Source organism: Mesocricetus auratus, unplaced genomic scaffold, assembly GCF_017639785.1.
Source record: "Mesocricetus auratus isolate SY011 unplaced genomic scaffold, BCM_Maur_2.0 Super-Scaffold_100013, whole genome shotgun sequence".
Classification (NCBI taxonomy): domain Eukaryota; kingdom Metazoa; phylum Chordata; class Mammalia; order Rodentia; family Cricetidae; genus Mesocricetus; species Mesocricetus auratus.
The window spans coordinates 20,215,577-20,237,329 of NW_024429196.1; the positions used below are offsets into that span (position 1 = coordinate 20,215,577).

General features: G+C 40.9%; 1 long non-coding RNA gene across 1 annotated transcript; it reads right to left on the bottom strand.

The window, feature by feature from the left end:
• Positions 1-1,416: 1,416 nt before the first annotated feature.
• On the bottom strand, positions 1,417-8,555 carry LOC121143515. Its single transcript, XR_005880739.1, has 3 exons — positions 4,876-8,555; positions 1,969-2,056; positions 1,417-1,670 (listed from the first exon to the last, which is right to left on the bottom strand). It is a non-coding gene; the product is annotated as an uncharacterized LOC121143515 (long non-coding RNA).
• Between the last annotated feature and the right edge of the window lie 13,198 nt (positions 8,556-21,753).

The following is a 21,753-nucleotide window of genomic DNA, read 5'->3' on the forward strand; positions in this document are numbered from 1 at the left end:
GAAATGAGAAAGAGAACAACTCCCCCCACACCTGTGTGTGTGTGTGTGTGTGTGTGTGTGTGCTTTACCAGCTCCCATCAGATACCTGAAACTATAGAACATTAAATGATAGAGAATTCAATAGATATTTTCTCTTTATATGCATACCCGTGACAAAGCTTAGTTGATAAGTTAGCTATATGGACTGGAGAGATGGCTCAGTGGTTAAGAGCACAGACTGCTCTTCCAGAGATTGAGGTCCTGAGTTCAATTCCCACCAACCACATGGTGGCTCACAAACATCTGTAATGAGATCTGGTGCCCTCTTCTGGTTTGCAGGCATACATGCAGACAGAACTCTATATACATAATAAATAAGTCTTAAAAAAACAAACAAAAATAAGTTAGCTATACTTTTAGATTAATAGTAACTAATATTAAAATAGATCAAATTAACTATACTATAATGTTATTTATTATATATGAATTGTTTGCTCTTAGAATTTTCTATTTTTTTTTCAGTCTCAAGTTGATTGTGGTAACTGAAAAGTCAGAGAACAAAGCAAAATAGGGGCCAATTACACTTAAGAGTGGGTATTGTGGCACACACCTTTAATCCCAGCACTCAGGAGGCAGAGGCTAGTCTGTGAATTTGAGGCTAGTCTGGTTTACATAGTGAGTTCCAGGACAGCCAGAGCTATATAGTCAGACCTTGTCTTGGAAAAACTTCTAAAAGGAGAAAAGAATGAATATGTAGACTCATCAACAAAGCCAGCAAGCCTCTGAAAACACCTGGTTTCCTGAAGGTTTTCTTCAGAACCGTGTAGGTGTTTAAGATATGGGAAGGAAGTTTCTGTCCTGCCGGTCCCACAGTCATTTAGTCCCCAGAAAACACACAGAGGCTTATATTAATTATAAACCTTTTGACCAATGCCCAGATGTCTTATCTTCCCAGTAGCTACTTGCTCCCTTGAGACTTACTCTCCACATTCCTCTTCCCAAAATTCTCCTAGTCAGGCAGCCCAACCTATACTTTCTGCCTGACTGCATCCTGCCTGTCCATTGGCCAAAACAGCTTTATTCATCAGTCAATGAGAGAAACATATATTCACAGTATCCAGAAGGACAACCCACCTTCAAAGATGCACATACCTTTACTTACAGTGCTTGAGAGATAACATTTCTCCACAATTCTAGGACCAGAAATTGAGAGTAACATAGTCTAATTTAAGGCTAAGAATAGAGCTGGGGTTGTAGCTCATAGATAGAGCACTTGCTTAGTATATACAAGTCTCAGGGTTCCTCTCAGCAGGGAACACACACACATACACACACACACACACACACACGTGCGCACGCGCGCGCACGCGCGCGCACGCGCGCGAAGATTGTTATTTTTAAAAATCTCACAAATACACTTTTAAAAGATGCAGAATAAAAATGATCACTTTTTATTGTCCCTTAATACTCTGTTAGGCTTGATTTCTAGGCAGAGTCTGCCTGCCAATGACTGTGTCACAGATGATTAAACAGGTATCTAGGGAATACATCACCTGGTATGTCTCTTCTAGTGAATCAGATGCACTGGGGATTTCTCCAGAGGTAATGGTGAAGAAAGGAGGCTGAGATGTGTTTCCTCTCAATGTAACTTCTTGTTTTGTTTTTCTTTGCAATTTTGGAAAATGTGTAATCTGGCAAAATTAAAGGCAGAGAAACACCAAAGAACACATAGCATTTTTCAGACCTATTGAAGATATGAGCATCACATAGGACTCATTTTAGATTATACTGACCCGAATGCCCCATGGTATTTTTTTCTGGTTTGTTTGTTTTGAGACACATTTTTGCTACATAGCCCAGGCTGGCCTTGAATTCACAATCCTTCTGTCTCAACCCCAGAGTGCTGTAATCATAGGTTTACAATATCACGCAGCATGTTTTTTTTTTAATTCACAAAAATTAAGGAGCAGAGCATGATGGTATACTTACATAATCCCCCGTACTCAGGAGGTCAAGCCAGGGAGATCAGGAGTATAAGTCCAGCTGGGCTACTTTGGTGAGTTCCAAGTCTTTCTGGCTGCATAAGAAATGAAATAAGCAAACAAAATTTTAACACATCAGTAAAAAGTAAAAGTAAATAGGAAAAAACAAACAATGACAAATAAAGGAAGGAAGGATGGAGGGGATGAGGAAGGGAAGGAAGAAAGAAGAAAGGAAGGAAGGAAAAGAGGGAGGAAGGGAGGAAGGGAGGGAGGAAGGAGGGAAGGAAGAGACATTGGGAAGCAATTCTCACTTTTAACTTGAGGAAAGACAATCCCAAGTTTTTTTATGGGATCCTGAAATGGAACATGGACAAAACATACATAGAGAATAGCACACAGTCACATGCTTAGTTTATTTATTTGACAAATACTTATTGACTGTCACTGTCTCAACTGATAAAACAAATTTCTTCCTCCCTTCTTTCTTGGAGTTTGTATTTTGGTTGAGGATTACTAAAGAGTAGCCTACAAACCATTTTAATTTTTGAAAACTGCCTGGTTGGATGAAATTATTCTGTACTGCACATTTAGCAGTTTCCTAGAACCGCTATTACAGACCACCACACAAACTGCTACAGACCACCACACACTGTTACAGACCACCACACAGACTGGCCTAAACTTGTTTTTCTCTAGCTTCAAGGTCAAAAGTACAAGTGACAACTACAAGTACTGAAGCTCTAAGCAAGCAGTTTGTCCTGAGTTGTCATTGGCTTGAGGTGACCTTGGGGCTAATTAAACCCTCTTCCTCTCTTCACATTTCTCCTTTTCTGTAAGGCCACCACTGAGGTTAAATCAGGATCGCTCTGTACTCCAGTATGACCTCATAGGTTTTTGTTTTTAAATTCATGAACCATTTTTTAGAATTTTGTAATGAGAACACTGTATTTACATCATTTCTAACCTTCCACCCCCAACTCCTCCCATGTCCCCTCCAACACATTCCCATCTCAAATTCATGTTCTCTTCTGTAACTGTTGTTGTTCACACACACACACACACACACACACACACACACACCACACCACAACCTACTTAGTCCAATTAGTGTGATGATTCACCATTGTTGATATTGTAACAAATGTAACACACAAACAACAAGATGTTAGCCACAGGGAAATGATGCGAGGAACAAGAAGTATGCTGAAAGTCTGTTTTCTGTCCTATTTTGTTGTGTAAAGTGCTTTTAAAATGGTCTTTTAGCTTGTGTGTGTGCATAAATGCATGTGTGTGGATGTTTCTGCATGTGTAAGTGCACATATACACATACATACATGAGCATCTGCAACCTTAGGTGTCATTTCTCAAGTGTCGCCATCTTTTTGGGCTTGGACTTGGGGACAGGTTCTCTCATGAGCCCAGACCTTGACACTTAGACCATGCTGATGCCATGTCGTCTCAGGGACCCCCTTGACTTTGCTTCCCCTGCCTAGGATTACAAGTACACGCCACCACACAGCTTTTTTTTTTTAACTTTGTTGTACTAGTTAAACTTCATGCTTGCAAGACACACACTTTACCAACTGAGCCAACTTGCAACAACCTATTAAAGCCTTTGTTTTAATTTTTTTAGAAAGGCAAATAATACATGAACAAGATAAAAGACCTTTGCTGTCTGCACATAGCCAGAGCCTAGAGGAGTCACCCATCTGTCTGCCTCTGGGACCTCGTCAGCCCCTGGTCCTGCTTTGTGCCAGTCACTCTGGCCTTCCTTTTGACTCTGGGGCCATCCTATCTCCGTCACAGTGGGAAGTCTTGTGCAAGTTGCTCCCTCATCCTAGAATCTTTTCCCCCCAAGTTTTCAGTTTTTATAACTCATCCACAGAGAAGATGATATATCGGCCCTCACTTTTAGGCTCTTCACACAGTTTCTCATTGCTATGTGGAGTTTCCATTTCCATTATCAGTCTTTTTCTTCCTTCAAGCCCCAATCTCACCAATTTCACTCTTACCACCTCCTATGAGACCTGGACTCTGCTGCCAGTTGACTTCATCTTGATAGTTAGACAGAGGTAGCTGTCTATAATAGATGAAGTCAAATGGCAGAAAATAGAAGCTATAACTAAACTTCACACAGCATGGGTACACTATTTTTTCCATCAACATCTCTTCCTGAGAAATGTTGCTTTAAACACGGGGAAAATATGAATGCCCTCTTCCCTTAAAGACCTGTTTAAGATTTAGCATCCTGAAACTGTAGGGTAACCACCTGAGTTCATCTCAGCTGGGATAGTTGAGGAAAGTAAAGCTGAAAACAGTGAGAATTTAGGAGGCAATTTAGAAGAGAGAGCTTTGAAAGTGTTGAGTGGTCCTGGTAGAGTTTGGAGCACAGGTGTAGAACCTTCCATTTGGAAAGAATTGCAAAGGAATCCTGTCCAAAGCTGTAGATCAGCTAATGCAGGGGATGGCTCCACAATTATTTCAAAGTAAACAGGCTTTAATTGGTAATCCAAGAGGGGAAATGTAGGGTAAGGCTTTGATGTTTCTTTTTCAGAAGGAAATCACCACGATTTCTAAGAAAAACCAAACCAAACAAACAAACAATACAAAGAAGTGAGAAAAGTTATGGCTTTGTGTTTGGTTTTTGTCTGTTTTGTTTTTATGTCAATTTTGTTTAGTTTTTAGAAATTAAATACAATCAAACCAATTTAAGCAAAGAAGGGGAAATTCATGGCAAGGACACAGGGTATGAAGTGGAAAGGAAGGAGTGGTAACAGAAGCTGGCTCCAGGAAACTTCTAGAAAGGCCTCAGGGCTGCTTCTATCAACCTGACCCATTCTTTTTCTACCAGTTATCTGCCTTTTCTTATCCATAACATGGGTATTGATTGTCTCTGCCCACTGTCTAGACTCACCAGATATAAATCTTGCAGCAGAAGATGCTGTCACATGTCTCTCAGTCACAATCCACATTCCCAGAAGAAGTATTTTGCAAGGTACAATGTTCATCTGTGTCGCAAGATGCAACCAAGAGGAGGATGCAAAAACATGCGTAACAAACTTCAGTGCTTCCACACGGGTACTCTGTGCCCTGTGGAGAGACATGGGGGCACAGAGAGAAATCTCAGACAAAGGGAATTGCCGGGAGCTACATCCATATTCCACAAAAGTGCCACAGAATGGACACAAGGGCAAATTTATTAAACCTCTACTAGAAGAGGGCATAATTTCAACCATTTAAGAAAATTCCTGTCCTGTAGAGACAAGGACTCCAGCTGGAGATCATACCAGGCATTATACAACCATGAACACACAACAACTGTGGTTACCTGCACTGATCCCGCACCAGACTGGTCATATCAAATAACACTTGTGGATGAAGGAGAGGCTCATGGACCATACCCCACCTGCTGAACTGAACATTTACTGGTGGGTTTTGAGGGAGGCAAAGTTATGTCTTCCAATGAGTATCCCATCAGTGAGCCCACCAGGCCCCATTAGATAGTTCCATACACAGGTGACATAGAGGGTTAACCTCAGTGGGTCACAAGACAAGACAAAAAGACATGACCAAGGGAGATGGAGCTGTATAGAGGAGGGGGCTTGATAGAGGTGTAAGGCAGATAGGAAAGCATGGGATATAATATGAAATCTTCAAGGAACAAATACAACTTTAAAAACACCCATCCAGAAAATTTCAGCAAATATGTAAACAAAATTTTACTTAGTAAAATATTGGCAGTCCCTATCACTTCCAAGATGCAGAGTGATATGAGAAATTAAAAGCACACCTACCCAGCATCATTTCTCCTTGATCAAGTCTGGAGCCAAATGAGAAATAAGAAAAAAGTGAGACCAAAGTACCAGCTGCATCACCAGCAAAGGCTGGATCTGGGCTGCAAACTTTATACGCAACCAAATTGTAGAAATTATTATACTAAAGAATTAGTTAGCATTGATGGAGACAAGAACATTAAAATGGCATCCCAAGTATTGAATACCTATCATATGACAAGTACTGCTCTACTCCTGAGATAAAGCTGTAAACAAACTGTCTACCAACCGGGGAACAAGACATACAGAGAAAAAAAATACTGATTCACTCACCTGAGTTACATGCCTACTGTTGCCATAACAAAGTGGACCATGTGGTTTAAAAACAACAGAAGTTAGTTTTCTTACAGTTTTAGAATCAGAAAGTCTGGGACAAAGGTATCAGCCCGGTGGAATTCTTCTGGGACTGTAGAGAACAATCTGTTCTAGATCTTTCTTTTGGTGTGTGTATGGCCTCTTCCTTGTGGCATTTAAGGTATGTTCCCTTCAATTCCCCAGTATATCTCTGTCCCCTAATCTATTTTTCTTCATAAGGACACTGGTAGTACTAGATTGGAATCCATCAATTTGACTTATTTTAACTTAATGGCTTCCTTAAAGAATCTATAAATAAGGACATATTCTCAAGGACTGGAATTAAGGCTTCAACATATGAATATTTAGTACATCCAGAAACACCTCCAAAAAGGAACATATAACAGGAACCCTCCCCTTTTTTTAGTGTTGGGTCTTGGGCCTAGGGCCTCTCACAGACTAAGCAAGAACTCTACCAGATAACTAGATTCTTGTTTTTTAATTTATTTTTAAATTAAAATGGTGTGTGCGTGTGCATGAAATCAAGAATGGAGGGCAACTAATGGATCTTTTTTCTCTCCTTCCACCATGTGGGAATTGAACTCCAGTCATTGAGTTCAGTGGCAGGCTCCTGTGTCCACAGAGTCATCTTGGTGGTTCATTTTTCTTTTTAAATTTTTTGACAACAAATAATTAGGTTGCTCAGGCTGATCTTGAACTTGATCATCCTGACTCAGCCTTCTGAGTTGCTGGGATTTCAGGCCCGTACCAGATCAGGTTTAAGGTAAAAGGGTCTTGATTGATGAGACACTGTTCCAGACAGAATGGACAGGGAGGATATCTCTGAGGAAGCACAACTTTTAAATGAAATCACTGTTTTAAAAAAAGTGTGGCTCTTCAGAGCAGGTGGTCTCTAAAGCATGCTAGGTAGGGGTAACACTAACAAGGAAACATGCCTGGAAACATATATGAGATATGTCAGTGGAAGGAACAGAAATTGAACCTACTGATGACTGATGGATTTTCAGTGGTAATAGAAATTAAAGTCTTAAGCAGGCACAAAATATGATTAGTGTGACATTATGAATTAGAGATTTATTTTGAGACTTTGAGATGACGGGGCCTTTAAAATCTCTAGAAAGTGGGATGAATAATGTTACCATCTCTTGGGGTGAGGAATCCCAATTTGGTATTTAAGATGAGAACTTGGGACAAGCTGGAGGCCAGGAGACCAAACACGCTGGAAGTTATTACAAAGGCCCTGCCATGTTGCCATAAAGCCATGCTCTAGAAACCATTTTGAAGGAGAAAACGACAAAGTAGAAGCAATTTCAAAGGAAGAATCTGAAAAAGCCAAAGATCATCATTGAAATCTCTTAGTTACAAGAAATAAGTCACACTCATTAAATTCCCTGGACATGGTAACCTGGAGGAAAGCTATGCCACATCTACAGCTCATCTGGCTCTACAATTAAAATGCATGAGGTGCTGCAAAGCTGGATTGGAAATCCTGATTGAATGTTCCTGTTCTCCGTGGCTGGCAGGTGTCTAGCTGTGCTAGCAACTAGAACATTCTTCTTTGCCTTCATCTCTCAGGCATATTCATGTCTAAGTCACTGTTTCTTTTAGCTCAGTTGTATTCTGTCCTTGAAAATCCATAAGTTGAAACTCTAATCCCAAGTCTTTAAATATGACCATACTTAAAGCAGCTAAAGTACAATGATTCCATATGGTGGTCCCTAATCTGATGGGTCTGGTAGTTTGTAAGAGGGGAGATTAGAGCACTAGCATGGAGAAAAACTATGGGAAGATACAAGGGAAAGAAAGTTGTGTTAGCTTTCCTTTACTGAGCTGGTTATTTTGGCTTATAATTTTGGAATCTCAAGACCATAATTGATTGGCCCTATTGTATTGGATATACGATGAGGTAGCATTTCATGGAAAAAAGAGATATACCCACTATATTAGTAACTTTTCTGTTGCTGTGATGAAATATTATGACCAATGCAACTTACAGAGGAAAGGGTTTATTTGGCATCTGGTTCCAGAAGAATAAAAGTCCGTCATGGCAGGGGAGTGTGGCAGCAAGCAGAGCACAGTGATGGAGTGGAAGCTGAGAACTCACATCTTGAACCACAAGTGACAATCAGAGAGAGCATGCGGGAAGGCGGTGCCACTCCTTTTACTCTCAAAGCCCACCCCCAGTGATGAACTTCCTCCAATAAGAGCACACCTCCTAAACCACCTAAACTGTGCCATCAACTGGGGACCAAATGTTCAAATGCCAGAGGCAATGAGGGAGCATCTCATCTTACCCAAACCATCACACCATCACACCCTCTTTGATGGAGCAAAACGCCATTCACCTTATGTCCAAGAGCAGGAGAGAGAGGGAGAGAGAGACAGAGAGAGAGGAGGGTGGGGGATGGAGAGACAAGAATCCTTCAGCTACGCAGGGTGGTGGTGGCACACGACTTTAGTCCCAGCACTCGGGAGGCAGAGGCAGGTGGATCTCTGTGAGTTTGAGACCAAGCCTGGTCTACCAAGCGAGTTCCAGGACAGGCTCCAAAACAATACAGAGAAACCCTGTCTTGAAAATAAATAAATAAATAAATAAATAAATAAATAAAATGTAAAAAAAAAAAAGAATCTCACAGCTTCCTCCTCTTTTGGCATGCTCCTAAGATTTAAAACCTCCCTTCACATCATAAAAATTTCCATTGCTTCTCAGTACTACCAAGCTGAGGACTAAGCCCTCAGCACATGGACCTTGTTGGAGAACATTCTGGATTTAAACTATTAAAATGACCACTTACAAACCAAGGTGAAAGACTATCACAAACCACTCTGCTGTTATTTGGGTGTCAGGCTTCTGGCTTCTAGAACTATCAGAAAACCAAGTTCCATCAAGCTACCTTCTGTGTGACACGTTGTTATAAAGTCCTCAGTTAAACAATAGACTGCTTCACTCTTGGCCACTTCTGACTGTGCGGCGTTACCAGGAGGCCTTCCGAATCCTCATTTCAAGGGATATTGCTCACAGCCAACTAATGACTTGCTGTTTCTGTTTATGTGCATTTCTTTCCCATGTTGTCCTTCTCTGAGAAAGGGAAACCTTACCATCTGAACACACTGCACCTCTGAACACAAAGCCACTAGTTACCTATTTAAATTTAACATAATTAAGCAAAATAAAATGATAGATTCATTTCATTTTTGCGCGCTAGTTATGTTTGAGGTGCTCAACAGTCTTTTGTGACCAGTGGCTACCTTAGCGGTCACAGCAAGTGCAGGATGTTCCCATCATGTCTACTAGAAAGTTCTAGTAGATAGCATTTCACAGATATAGAAGAGAACATAAACATCCTCATTAAAGCCCCTCATGGCTGTATTGTTAGGGTCTACGTTTGTAAAGAACATAAAACCATTTAAGGTAGTATAATAGGAAAAGAAGTGGGATAAGAAGGTGGTGGTGGGCCTCGTCATATCCTACAGGGTCTGAAGGACTGGTGAGAGCTTCCAAAAGTCCTCGGTGGTCATTTCTCTTTGGACCTACCAATGGTCCATACCTTGGTTGCTATTTTTTAAAGACATGATCTCACTTTGTGGCTATGGCTGGCCTGGTACTTGCAGTGCAGAGACCTGGTTAGTCTTAAACTCACAGATACCCTCCTGTCTCTGCCTCCCAAATATTAGAGTTATTGGATAGCCCATGACTTTCAGATTCAGATTCTGAAAATCAAGAAAGACAACCCAACTTATGGAGGTGAGGAACTACCTGGACAGATGGGACTGAAGCAAAGGTGGCAGTCTCGAGGACAAAGAAGCACAAATGTCCTATCCTAGGGTCTTCCCAATGAAGAGTGTGTACAGGTTCCTATGTTTCGGCTATTTGTGTCTCTTTAGTTGGTCCAGAATGTTCCATTGAACAATAACCATTAAATATGCTTTGATCTTTACTTTTAGAGTGGCAAAAGCAGCAAATACCTTCCTCTTTACTCATTAGAAAAGTTGTTCCTGAAGACTACTTGGGTGCACAGTCACTGCTACCAGGCACTGTGAGAAACATTAGAGAGGAAGATAAGCACCCTAGCCCATTAAACAAGTTTGGCCCATACAAAGATCAACCTGAGAACTGAAGATGGTGTGGGCTCCCTAGTTTCTGGATTCTTACTTTAGCCTTCTTAGTAATTTTAATCCTACTTTAGCATTAAGGAAAACAAAACAAAACAAAAAATAGCTTCAAATTTGAGTCCGTGTCTTCAAACCAGCCATCTTATTTTTCTGTAACAAGCTCTTCCTGCCAAGATAAAATATGAAAGTGTCTTCTCATAGTCCCAAATATTATGTTACTGAGACAAATCCTATAATTTTCCACTTTCATGAACAGTTCATCTAAAAGGAGTTTTCCAATTTCAATCTCGCACATTCTATTTGAGTCAGTGCATATACACCTCAATCATCCCCTAACCCCAACCTCTGGCGATTGCAGGCAAATGCCATACAAAGACCTGAAATCCCTTTAACATACTCCAGCTGCCACAAAGAAGCCACTTCATTTTAGGGAGCTCTGTTTCAGTTAAAATCTCTTCTATGTTGAAATTTAAAACTTTCACAAATGAATAGTTAAAACAACCACATTTGTGGTTAAAAAATTAAGTTGCCAATAATTCCAGAGTTAATGGTCAGGAAACAAAGGACGGAGTACGTAACAGTCTCAAAAGGATCCCCTGGATAGCGAAAGGGTGCAGGGTGCAGTTTTTAATTTGGAGCTGTGTCATACCCAGGTCTGCAGTGATGGCATGCATCCATCACGTTTCTGATGAAGATGAGACGCCATGCGGTTTAGCACGCCAGCTGAGCCCTGAGTGAGGCTAACAGTATGCTCCCAACACGTAGAAGGAAACAGCGGCCACAGCATGAACAGCACATCCTCACTTTTCCTCTCCCCATTGCCTACTGGTCATTTCTAATTGCACCAACAAAGAGAATCCAGTTCTTTAGCTACTCCCACAGTGCTTCGAAATCGTTCCCTAACGATAAGGCTGTCTGAAGGCTGAACTTAAATGCACCGCCATATTTAAAATTTGAGTTATTCCAGGAAAGCCGGTATGTGAAGCACTCAAAGGAAGGAAATCGGCAAATCGTTTTTCTCTCCTTGAGACTCCCTTTTCACTCGTTTGAACCACCTGTATTCATTCTTGCATTTTTGTCTCCCCAGTTCCATTCTCTTTTGTGTCGTGTAAGAGTATTTATTTCTGCAGCTGAATTATGTCCTCTTTATTGCTTGGGAAGAGCAGCTTGCCTGTTATCTTTCATGGGTGGGAAAGTGGTAGCTTTTGAGTGGTTTCTGGCCGTGGGTATTAATGCAGTCATCACAGGGATGGCATTATCATCCACTAAAGCCACTTCAAGTTCATTTGCATTGTACAATATGTATTTCTATATTTGTGTGGATTTAAGAAGAGCTGAAAATCATTAAAATTCAAACTATACTCCAGCTTAGCACTTCAGAAAATTCATTGACTGTCTCAAGTGTGCTGTGGTGTCTTACCTGGAATGCATTGTCTATGTTTCCAGAGCTGGTGACTACCTATGTGACAATGTATTTAGACAGACAGAAGTAGTTACTGGGGTTGAAATAGATGCTCCAATTATAAGTAGCAAATCAAAATGTGAAGGGGAAAATGTAACATTCACATTTGTAGTGAGTAAATCAGTTAAATCAGTGCTTACAAAAGTCTGACTGCAGTTGTTAGGAATTTTGGTAGCTGAGTCGTTGTGCAGTTATACCAAATAAAGGATGAAACCACTTGTGTATGGGGAATGAGGAATGAGAGAGAGAGAGAGAGAGAGAGAGAGAGAGAGAGAGAGAGAGAGAGAGAGAGAGAGAGAGAGAGAGAGAGAGCATGCCTTGATGTCGTGTCTTCTCTTGCTCTCCAGTTTAGTTCCCTTTCCTGTTCCAATGACAAAACACCTGGTGAAAGCAAGATAGAGAAGGTGTTTACTTCATTTAGTTTATTTTGGAGGTTTATTCCAAGTTGCAGTCCACCTTAATAGAAGAGTCAAGGTGGCAGGGACTTGAGGTGGCTGGTCACACCCGCAGTCAAGAGCAGAGAGAATGAATGCAAGCATGCTGTGCTCAGCTGGCTTCCTCCTTTGCATCCAGTCCTGGGCCCAGTCTTTGAAACAGTGCTACCCATATTCAGAGTGAATTTTGTCACTTCCATTAACCCATCTCTTACAGGCATGCCCACAAGTCAACACAATTCAGAGAATTCCTCTTTCATACTCTGATTCTAGATTTTACCAAGTTGACTATTGAAACTAATCATCAAGGGGCATAGAGAGGCACCTCAGCAGTTAAGAGCTTTTATTGCTCTTCCAAAGGACCTGGGTTCAATTCCCAGCACCCACTTAGTGGCTAATGATTGTCTATTACTATAGCTCCAGGGGATCTGATGCCCTTTTCTGTCCTTTACGGGCACCAGGCATATATGTGGTTTATAGACAAGCATGTATGCAAATCACTCATGCACAGAAAACAATAAAAATATATTTTAATTCTTTTAAATAAAAGAAAATCACCACCATGCCATCTTAATGTTTTTGAGACAAGGTGTCTCATGGAACCCAGAACTCGATAACTGGCTAGGCAACCAGCTGAAGAGTTCCAGGGATCTAATGCCACTATCCCTTCCCCCAGTATTGAGGTTAATACAGTACTAGGGCAACTTTTTCTTTTTTAACATAATTTCTTTATTGAATCTTTGGGTATTCACATCATGCACTCCAGTTCCACTCACCTCCCAGTCCCTCCATATCCTTTCCTTCCCCTGAAGTGCCCCCCAATGAACATTAAAAAAATAAAAACAAAACAAAACAAACAAACTCAAAGAGAAAAACAAACAAAAAAGAACAAAAACAAAATAATAACAACAAAACCCTCTTTATTCCTCTATCGTTCCTGACATTCCAACACCTCTTCATTTGTCTTGGTGGCATTGCAAGCCTCAGTATGTCACACAGTATATATACCCTTTTGTCCAGTACCTCAGTGCTTGGAGTCAGGTCCTCAGGCTTGAATAACAGTCACTTCACAGAGTCATCTCCCCAGTCCTTCCTTTCTGTTTTAAAAACTGGATGTTTTGATATGACTAGTAAATTTCTTATGTGCTCAAAGATTTAAGCAACAACAACAAAATACAAGTAGTAGTACATCCATATCTGTAGTAATTTACAGGTTCAGTTATTGTAGGCATGGTATGGGAATAAATCTGCCAACTGCTTTAACTAACTTCCTTCCCTTCCCTCCCTCCCTTCCTAAGTCTGAACTCTGCTTCCTTCTTTGTTACTTCTGTCTTCTACCATGGGATAATGCTGCAGGAAGACCTTCACTAGATGTCAAACAGATGGCAGCATTATGCCTTGGACTTCCAGCCTTTAGAGCTGTGATTGAATACATTCCTCTTCTCTATATGTTACCTAGTATGTAGCATTCCTTTATAACAACACCAAGTGACAAACACATGTCAGGAGACCAGAGATTAAAAGACCTGGTAGTGCTCAAGACAGCAGGGGAGAGGACAAGGTTTAGAATCAAGTGCAGTGAGGTGGCCGCTATCAGAGGAGCAAGCTTGAGAAATCCAGAGGAAAGTCCAGGGAGGCAAGGAGCTCAGGGCAACAGGAGATGATGGAATGGTTCCAGAAGGGGAGAACAGAGAGGAAGGTGTTGAAAGGACACCCAGGAAAGCCTGGAAATGGCCAGGCTATTTCAGGAATGATTAACTGATAATTGGCCAATGATGTGGAAGACAGGCCAGTTATGCAAATCGGGCCTGGGAAGTTAAAGAAGCTTTGCACCAGTCACTGGGGCTTAGGGAATTAGAGTCTCTGACCTCAAGGACAGCAAGCAAGTCCTAATTTCTGAGCCGTGGTTGTAGGCGTTGAACAATTGCTGAAGGTGATGAGAAAAGATGGGTGAGGGTGACATGGACCATGTTTCGGTTTCTTCTCACATGTTTTATACTAAATTGAATGAAATGAAATGTATTAATGAGGAAATAATGGAACTGATTTATCCAGAGAACTCATTTTCACCAGTGCAGTCAAACACTAGATAAGATATTGGATTATGGCCTCTAAGCCAATTAGAATTTCAGAAGGAAAAGCCAACTTGTACTCTAGACTCGACATTTAATGGTTTTTTTTTTCCTGAGAAATATACTTTTTGTAAAATTCCTCTAAACTGGTCCATCCCCCCACCCTTAGTTCTGTTCTAGGACTTTAAACCAAGAGGTGTATGTACACAATGATTGGTCATGGGACAATAGACAGAAAGGGATAGTGGGTGCTCTGTGTTGTCATGGCAGTACGAATGCTCATCCTAGGGGGACATGCCCAAATTATGGGATTTCAATCAAAAGAAATCATCATAGATATTCAGTATCTGGCTTTCTTTACTTTCCCATTCGGACCTTCTGTCCATCTATAAAAACAAACAAGATTAAATATAAAAAAACCATATATGTGCAACTATAAAGAGACAAATGCATAAATGTTTACATATTGATTTCTATGATTAGATAATATGTAATAGGAGACAAAGACACACGTAATGCAAGCTACTCTGTAATAGATATGTTTAGGCAACTCCTAATTTAATAGATGATTTTAATAGTTTTTCACAAAAGCATCTATTGATAACACAGACTTCTGCCTCTTTCCTTCGGCAGTTGCTGTTTCACAGGAATGGTTCAAACATAGCAATCACAATCTAGAATAGGAAAAAACAGGGCTTGGGTGATGGCTCATTGGGCTAAGTGCTTATTATGCAAGCATTAGGAATCTTAGGAGCCCTGAAACCCACACAAACACTGAGTGAGCATGGTGGCCCACCTATAATCTCAGCACAAAGGAAGTAGTGACAGGAGTCACCTAAATAAGCTGGATAGATTACCCAAAACAGCAAGCTCTGAGTTCATCCAGAAATGCTGACTCAATATAAAAGGTGGAGAACTATAAAGGAAGACACCATGTCAACCTCTGACATCCACACATATGCACACACAGATGCATATTAACTTGTTCACGCATGTGCCCACTACATGCAAAAATGCATAAACAAATGCACATATACCACTTAGATGCATATGCCAAGACAGGCAGAAGTACCTGGAACCATCTGCATATCAGACAAGGCTGGAAACCCAAGCTGTAGACATCTTGTTAGAAAGGTCTGAGTGAGAACCATTTTTAGTGATATATTATTTATGATTTATTAAAGTTTGCCTGAAGATTCAGAAAGCAAAGTCAACCACAAGCTATAGAGGCCAGCCACATACCTTTAATCCAGCAGTCAGATGTTAGGAGGTGGTGGTAGACAGCTTTAATTCTAGGACTCAGGATGAAGAGACAGATGGATCTCTGTGAGTCCAAGGCATACCAGATCTACACAAGAGTGAATCAGTCCAACAGAGAATTATAGCTCACATCTTTAATCCCAACATTAGGGAAATATATAAGACAGAAGCAAGGTCTCAGAGAGGCATTCATTCTCCAGTCACGCTGAGGAGAGGCAGCAGAAGAGCTTGTGCACGGATTAGCTCTTTCAGCCTGAGCTAGAGGTGAGAGCTAGTGACTAATCGAACTAATATATTAGTCTCTGGTCTTTTATTTTTTTGTGTTACAACCATTCTCTTCTGTGGATACTGATCAATGGAAGCTTATTGCCTTTTGACTCTGGAGTTAAAAGAAAAATACAAGGTTATGATTTAAGTATGATTCTTAGGGATTTTCCCCATAATCCAGAGCCTAAAATAGTTATTCATTAATTAATTAAATTAGGAAATTCATGATTACTTTGAAGGACAAACATCAGAGTAAAGATATAACTATTGGTTTTAAAAAGCAGAGCTACCCTACAGCGGGTCTCTTTTGTCCCCACTTTTCTCTGCGTCTTATTACAACTCTGAAACACCTTGATAATTTATGTTTTAAGATCCCAATTTAAAAGCAGACCACCAGTATACAGCTGAGGATTCTCCCTGCATTAGGAAAAGCTGTTATTTCTGTTTGGCACATGGGTATTCCAAAACATGTTATTTGTTCACAGGTCATGTGTTTTACATAGGGATTATGCATTGTTCTGAGGTTATATCCATGTAGGCATGAAACTGAATACATCTACCATTAAAGTTCACACTTTTCTCTGGGTTGACCACCCTTAGGACCAAATTCTAGAATATCAGCTGCTCTTGTCATGATGTAGCTCTGTTGAAAGCCTTCTGTGACCTCTCTTTTCAAAATGTATGGCATCCCTGGATTATTAAACAAAACAGTAAGAACACTACAATTTTCATCATTTCCTTCCCGTGAGACTGGTCTTTGGATGCACAGTTTGTCTTTTCTGCTGGAGAATCAGCTAATATTACTTTCTTGAATCTACCCCTTGTCTTTAGAAAACTATGTTCATGTGACCATAGCTTAAGAGGATGTACTAGTTGCTTTCAAATTGCTGAAGTCAAAATACCTGAGAATAACATAAGGGGAAGAGTTATTTACTTTTCATCTTGGTTTCAGCCTAGCATAGCAGGGAAGGCATGACAGAAGAGCTCTGTTCATAGCAGTGGAAATGTACAACAGACACTGTTTACATCCCATTGAGCCGGGGGACAGAAGACAGGGAAATGTAGGTGCTGTGCCGGCTTTATGCTTTTGCCGCCTTTATCACTTCTGGGCTCCTAATGCATGGGCTGGTGCCACCTATGTTCAGGATTGGTCTCTTCTCTCAGCCACACTTTCTGAAAACACAGATATACCCAGAGATGTGAATTACCATATTCTGGATAATTTTAAATCTAGCTTAGTTAACAATGAAAATAAGAAATCACATACCTCAATCCTTGGTAACTTGCCCTTCATTCTACATCAGCAGGGTGATAGGGACCACACACTATATTCATGACAGACAGAAAACACCGTATTCATCCTGGAGTTTGTGTCCTCTCGTTGATGCATCTAGAAGCTGAGGTCAGTTTGAACACGTGTTCTATTCTAGTCTTCGGTAATGAGCTGGTTACTACCTCTAGCCCCTATTCACTAGTTTGATCACAACTGGTCTGCCAAACTACCTTTCCAACTCATTCTCCTGTGTATTAAAAATTGTTAACCTGATGTTGTGGTGCTGACTGAAAAGTCCTTCAAAGTGATTGATCTTCTTGCTAGGGTACAAGCAGCCCCCAACTGGCATGCTTCTTTATTTGTGAGTGATCATAAACAGTAGTTCTCAAATAATTGCCTCAATAATTTTAAAGTAGGATCATGACTTGTCACCTTCAGGGAGGGCCTTCCTACAGGGAAAAGGCACATCCTCTTCAATTCTCCATCTGAAACCTTCAATGAATCCAAATAACCTTGATGTGAAATTTTCTTTTTTCTATCTTGGAGAAGTCATCCTCATTTTGAGTTTTGTCTTTCTTTGTCTTAGGTCAGTGGTCCTCAGTCTTCCTAATGCTGTGACCCATTAACACAGTTCTTCATGTTGTGGTGACCTCAACCATAAAATTATTTTCACTGTTACTTCATAACTATAATTTACTACTGTTATGAATTGTAATGAAAATACCTGATATGCAGGATATCTGTGAAAGGATTATTAGACTGCTAAGGGATCACAGCCCACATGTTGAAAATCACTGCCTTAGATGATAGAAGATGGCATGTGACAACTCTACTGGAGAATTTTCATAATCTTTCTGAGTTTATCTAAGTCTATAACACTAATTGTCCATTTCTCTTAAGTTGCATTTAAATTCAACCCCATACCATGCATTCCACCATCCAAACTATAGATGCATGTCCTTCTCAACATTCCTATAATACACAGAATGCAAATTATTGAGTTCTCACAAATTGGGTACCATTGTGGTTATCTATTAATTCTTCAATCTCCACAACTCTGTAATTTAGATAGTAACATTATTTGCATATCATGGAAAAAGGAGTTGAAGCTCAGAGCCATTAAGCATCCTTCCCAGCTACATAATGAGGACATCTAGGGAACACATTAAGAACCATCTAGTTCTCAAACGATAAGGATATACTGCTTCCTCACATATTTCTAAACAGACCCTTGAAAGCTAGAAACTTAATCATTTTCAGTCAAAAGAGCATATGTTGGGAAACACAATTTGGAGACTCAGACATTCAAGGTAAATAGCTGATCTAGTCCCAATTCTTAAAAACAATTTTTATGCCTGCTTTTCTAGTTTGGACCTATTAATTTGTTATTTTTCCTTATTATAAGAAATGCTATTTCCGTTTAAGCGCTGCTAGATTTGGAAGTCATTCTTATGACTAAATATTTGTTTGCCTGTAAGAGCCCAGGCTAAGGCTATGCTGTCAGTGGGTGCTCAATAAAGATTAATGGATAGCTGTGTACATCTGTGTGGGAGTCTTGCACTTAGGATCTGCCCAGCTCTTCGAAAGCAGCACAAATGATGCGGGAAGATGAAAATCAACGATCGCTACCCAACCACGATCACAGGTTTCTGGACCAGGCTATGTCAGCTGAAGCATCCCAAAAGCTCAGACACTGGTGAGAATCCCACTCCTCTCTCTCTCTCTCTCTCTCTCTCTCTCTCTCTCTCTCTCTCTCTCTCTCTCTCTCTCTCTCTCTCTCTCTCTCTCAGAAACAGTATGAAAACAAGACTCTACAGTCATTTCCAAGACGAATCAAATATGAGAAAAACTTGCTTTCCTGATGAACACTAAAGAAAACTAAATATTTTAATCGACACGTTTTCTATCGTTCCATTGTATATATAAAGAAGATGAGTAAGAAGGCACATCAGATGCTTTATTCAAATTGTCAGAACAAGAGACGAAGCATGAGTAACTCTCCAGAGAGGCTTCTGTGGACTGGAGCAGTAGAAAATGACAGTAAGCAGCCATACGTTCATTTACTACCGAGTCATCCCTGAAAACAGTGGGGAAGCAGAAGCCCTTTTCTCCCAAAGTGCATGGTGGGGGTATTTCTCAAAGAGAAGAAGGAGGGTGATAACTTCAACTTACTTCACAAAAAAGCCAAAATGCTCATGTGTGTCCTCAGAAAAGTGCCTGTGATTTGGGAGGGGGTGCCTTCATTTTGAACAAGCAGCACTGGACGTCTTCAGAAGCTTCAGCAGAGTTCTAGGATGTCAGAACACTTGCCTGCAATATCAAATTTTGCATTGGATGGGGGCCTGGGGGGTGGTTGGTGGGTGGCCGGGGAGGAGGGGAGGGAGAGGGAGCTGGGATTGATATGTGAAGCAAGCGTGTTCCTAATTTAAATAAAAAATAATTAAAAATATCAAACTTTGCATTGCCATAAAAAGAAGTGGGCGAATAAACACCCCATGTTACCACTCTTCTCAGGCTGGGCTGGGTGTATTAGTAATTTGTAGAGATCATCCCAGTGAACTCACCCAATGGCCCTGACTCTCTGCACTGGCCTGGGTCTTCCCATCTGCATGAGAAGATGAAGATTAATTTCTCAGGGCTGACTCTAGCATGCCACATTCTCATTCATGAATTCTCTCATGAAATGAGCATCTTTAACAGGAAAGTCCTTTGTGTCCCGGATTTCGATGAGCATTTATTTATCTCTATCTTTTAAAAACTCCATTTTTCTTTCCATCAAACTCTTCTTAGTAATTAAGAAGGCTTTATGAACTGGGATACTTGGAGCATGAAGAAGCGTTTGCTTCATTAGTACATTTCCTTCCACCGTGGGTATGCATCATAGCTTACCATTTCCTCACCTCAGAGAAAGATCTTTGGGAAGCAACCAAGAAAGTGTGTTAGGGATGTAGGTGCTGGGATTATGGCCTGGAGTGATTGGCCTCTGTGTTTGCTACTTAAAAATACATGAACAAAAATTTGCAAAATACATATGCCAAAGGTATTGATGCCCATTTATAAAAACCATTACTCTAAGCGAAAGTTAAGGTTTTGAGAGTTGGAAGTCCATTTCTCATTACCAGTAGGTAGAGCCTTATCAGCAGCCTGGCTGATGGTGAGAGAACACTGGGCAGCTGTACCATCAGAAAGTGAGCCTCGTTCTTTGTGTTGACTCTCCCAGAAAGCCTTCAAGGAGCTGCCGACATTCCCTTCCAAGGGATCAATGAATCCATATCTATCTGTCTGCTCACTTGACTTTACTGGGTTTTGAATCAGAGAAGGGACTTAACTGTTGGGTTAGGGGAGAGTAAGGAGAGGCTGCAGAATCTTGAAGGAGATGCCGTGCCTTGGAGCTTACAGGCAAGACCACTGTTTGCTGGTAGTCACCTAGGACTTATTACTTGCTTGTTATGTTACTATTTGTTCCTGCCTCTCATTTCAGATTCTCACCCTGTTGTAATAAGTAACTGTCTTCCCAGGCATCATTCAGTATTGACAAGCAAATGTCACCCATGTTTGATTGACAACTATTACTCCTGAATGCAGAAGTATGATTTAGGAATCAATTCTACTTATTTATTTAAAACCATTCCTATGTGTCAAATGTATTTGTTGGAATAACCCTCTGAATGCTCACTCTCTGAGGGCCTTCTATTGATATTCTAAATTCAAGTGGTTTCTTCATCCAGTCTTCCACTATTAGGGGTGGTGGCTTTTCTTTGTCATAATTTCCCTACTTTCCCTCCCCCAAAGCACATCTGGGAAACCTGCTATGGCACCTATAGAACTCTATCTTTGTCTTATGAAACCTGGCACTATGCAGATGCCACTTGCTTTGTTGCAAGATCTTTGAAGGCATACTGGAAGTGATTATCTCTCCTGCATGTTGCACCTAAAAGCAAAAGCAGCTTCAAGTGCAATGATGGTAATCTTCTAAAGGGCAGCTGCAATTGGAAGCCCCTAAGTCAAATGCTTGCATATGCTCTCACCATTGTGTGGCACTTGTAAGAACTAGCCCTCCTCCTTTTGGGCGGTGGACAAGTTCATTTAAGTCAATAAATGTCTTTTGGTTTTTAAATACTCTTTACTGTTCTCAGAGTAACATCTTCTTTCATTTAGGAGGCTGTGGAAGCAAATGCTAAGATTTAAAAAAAACATACACACACATCTACTGTCTGGAAAATTGGAAAGGGCCCTCCTTATGTTAAAAGTGGCATTTTGAAAAACACCTGAAGCACTGATTGTCACCAAACCTCCCTCCTTTCAACCTTCACTTCCATCTCCAACAAGGGCTGCTGGCTCTGGGGAAAGAGATTTAGGTGTGACCCTTGAGTCCTGAGAGCTGTCGCACAGCTTGTGTCTCTCCCCTAGTATGTCCAGCTAGGGAGCTGCCATCGCCCGGTTAGACAAGGGAGTATTCAGGCTTTCACTGTTCAACCCTTGCAGAAAGGGAAAAAAAAAGAGAGAGAGAGAGAGGCCGAAAAAAAAAATCCCACATTGTCAGAGTAATGCCAAACTCTGTGTGAGTGGGATGAGCAGAGCAGATGCTGCAGAGAGATGCCAAAGCGGCTCCCCTTCCTCTGTGCCTTGGGTTCCTATAAATTGCTCCGGCGCGCGTTTGTCAGCCTCCTCTTCTCCTGGCAGGTGGTACCCAGGCAGAATTCTGCGTTCAGCCTCTCTCGCTCGGCTCTCGCCGCTGCTGGCTAGCTCCAATCTCCAGCCCT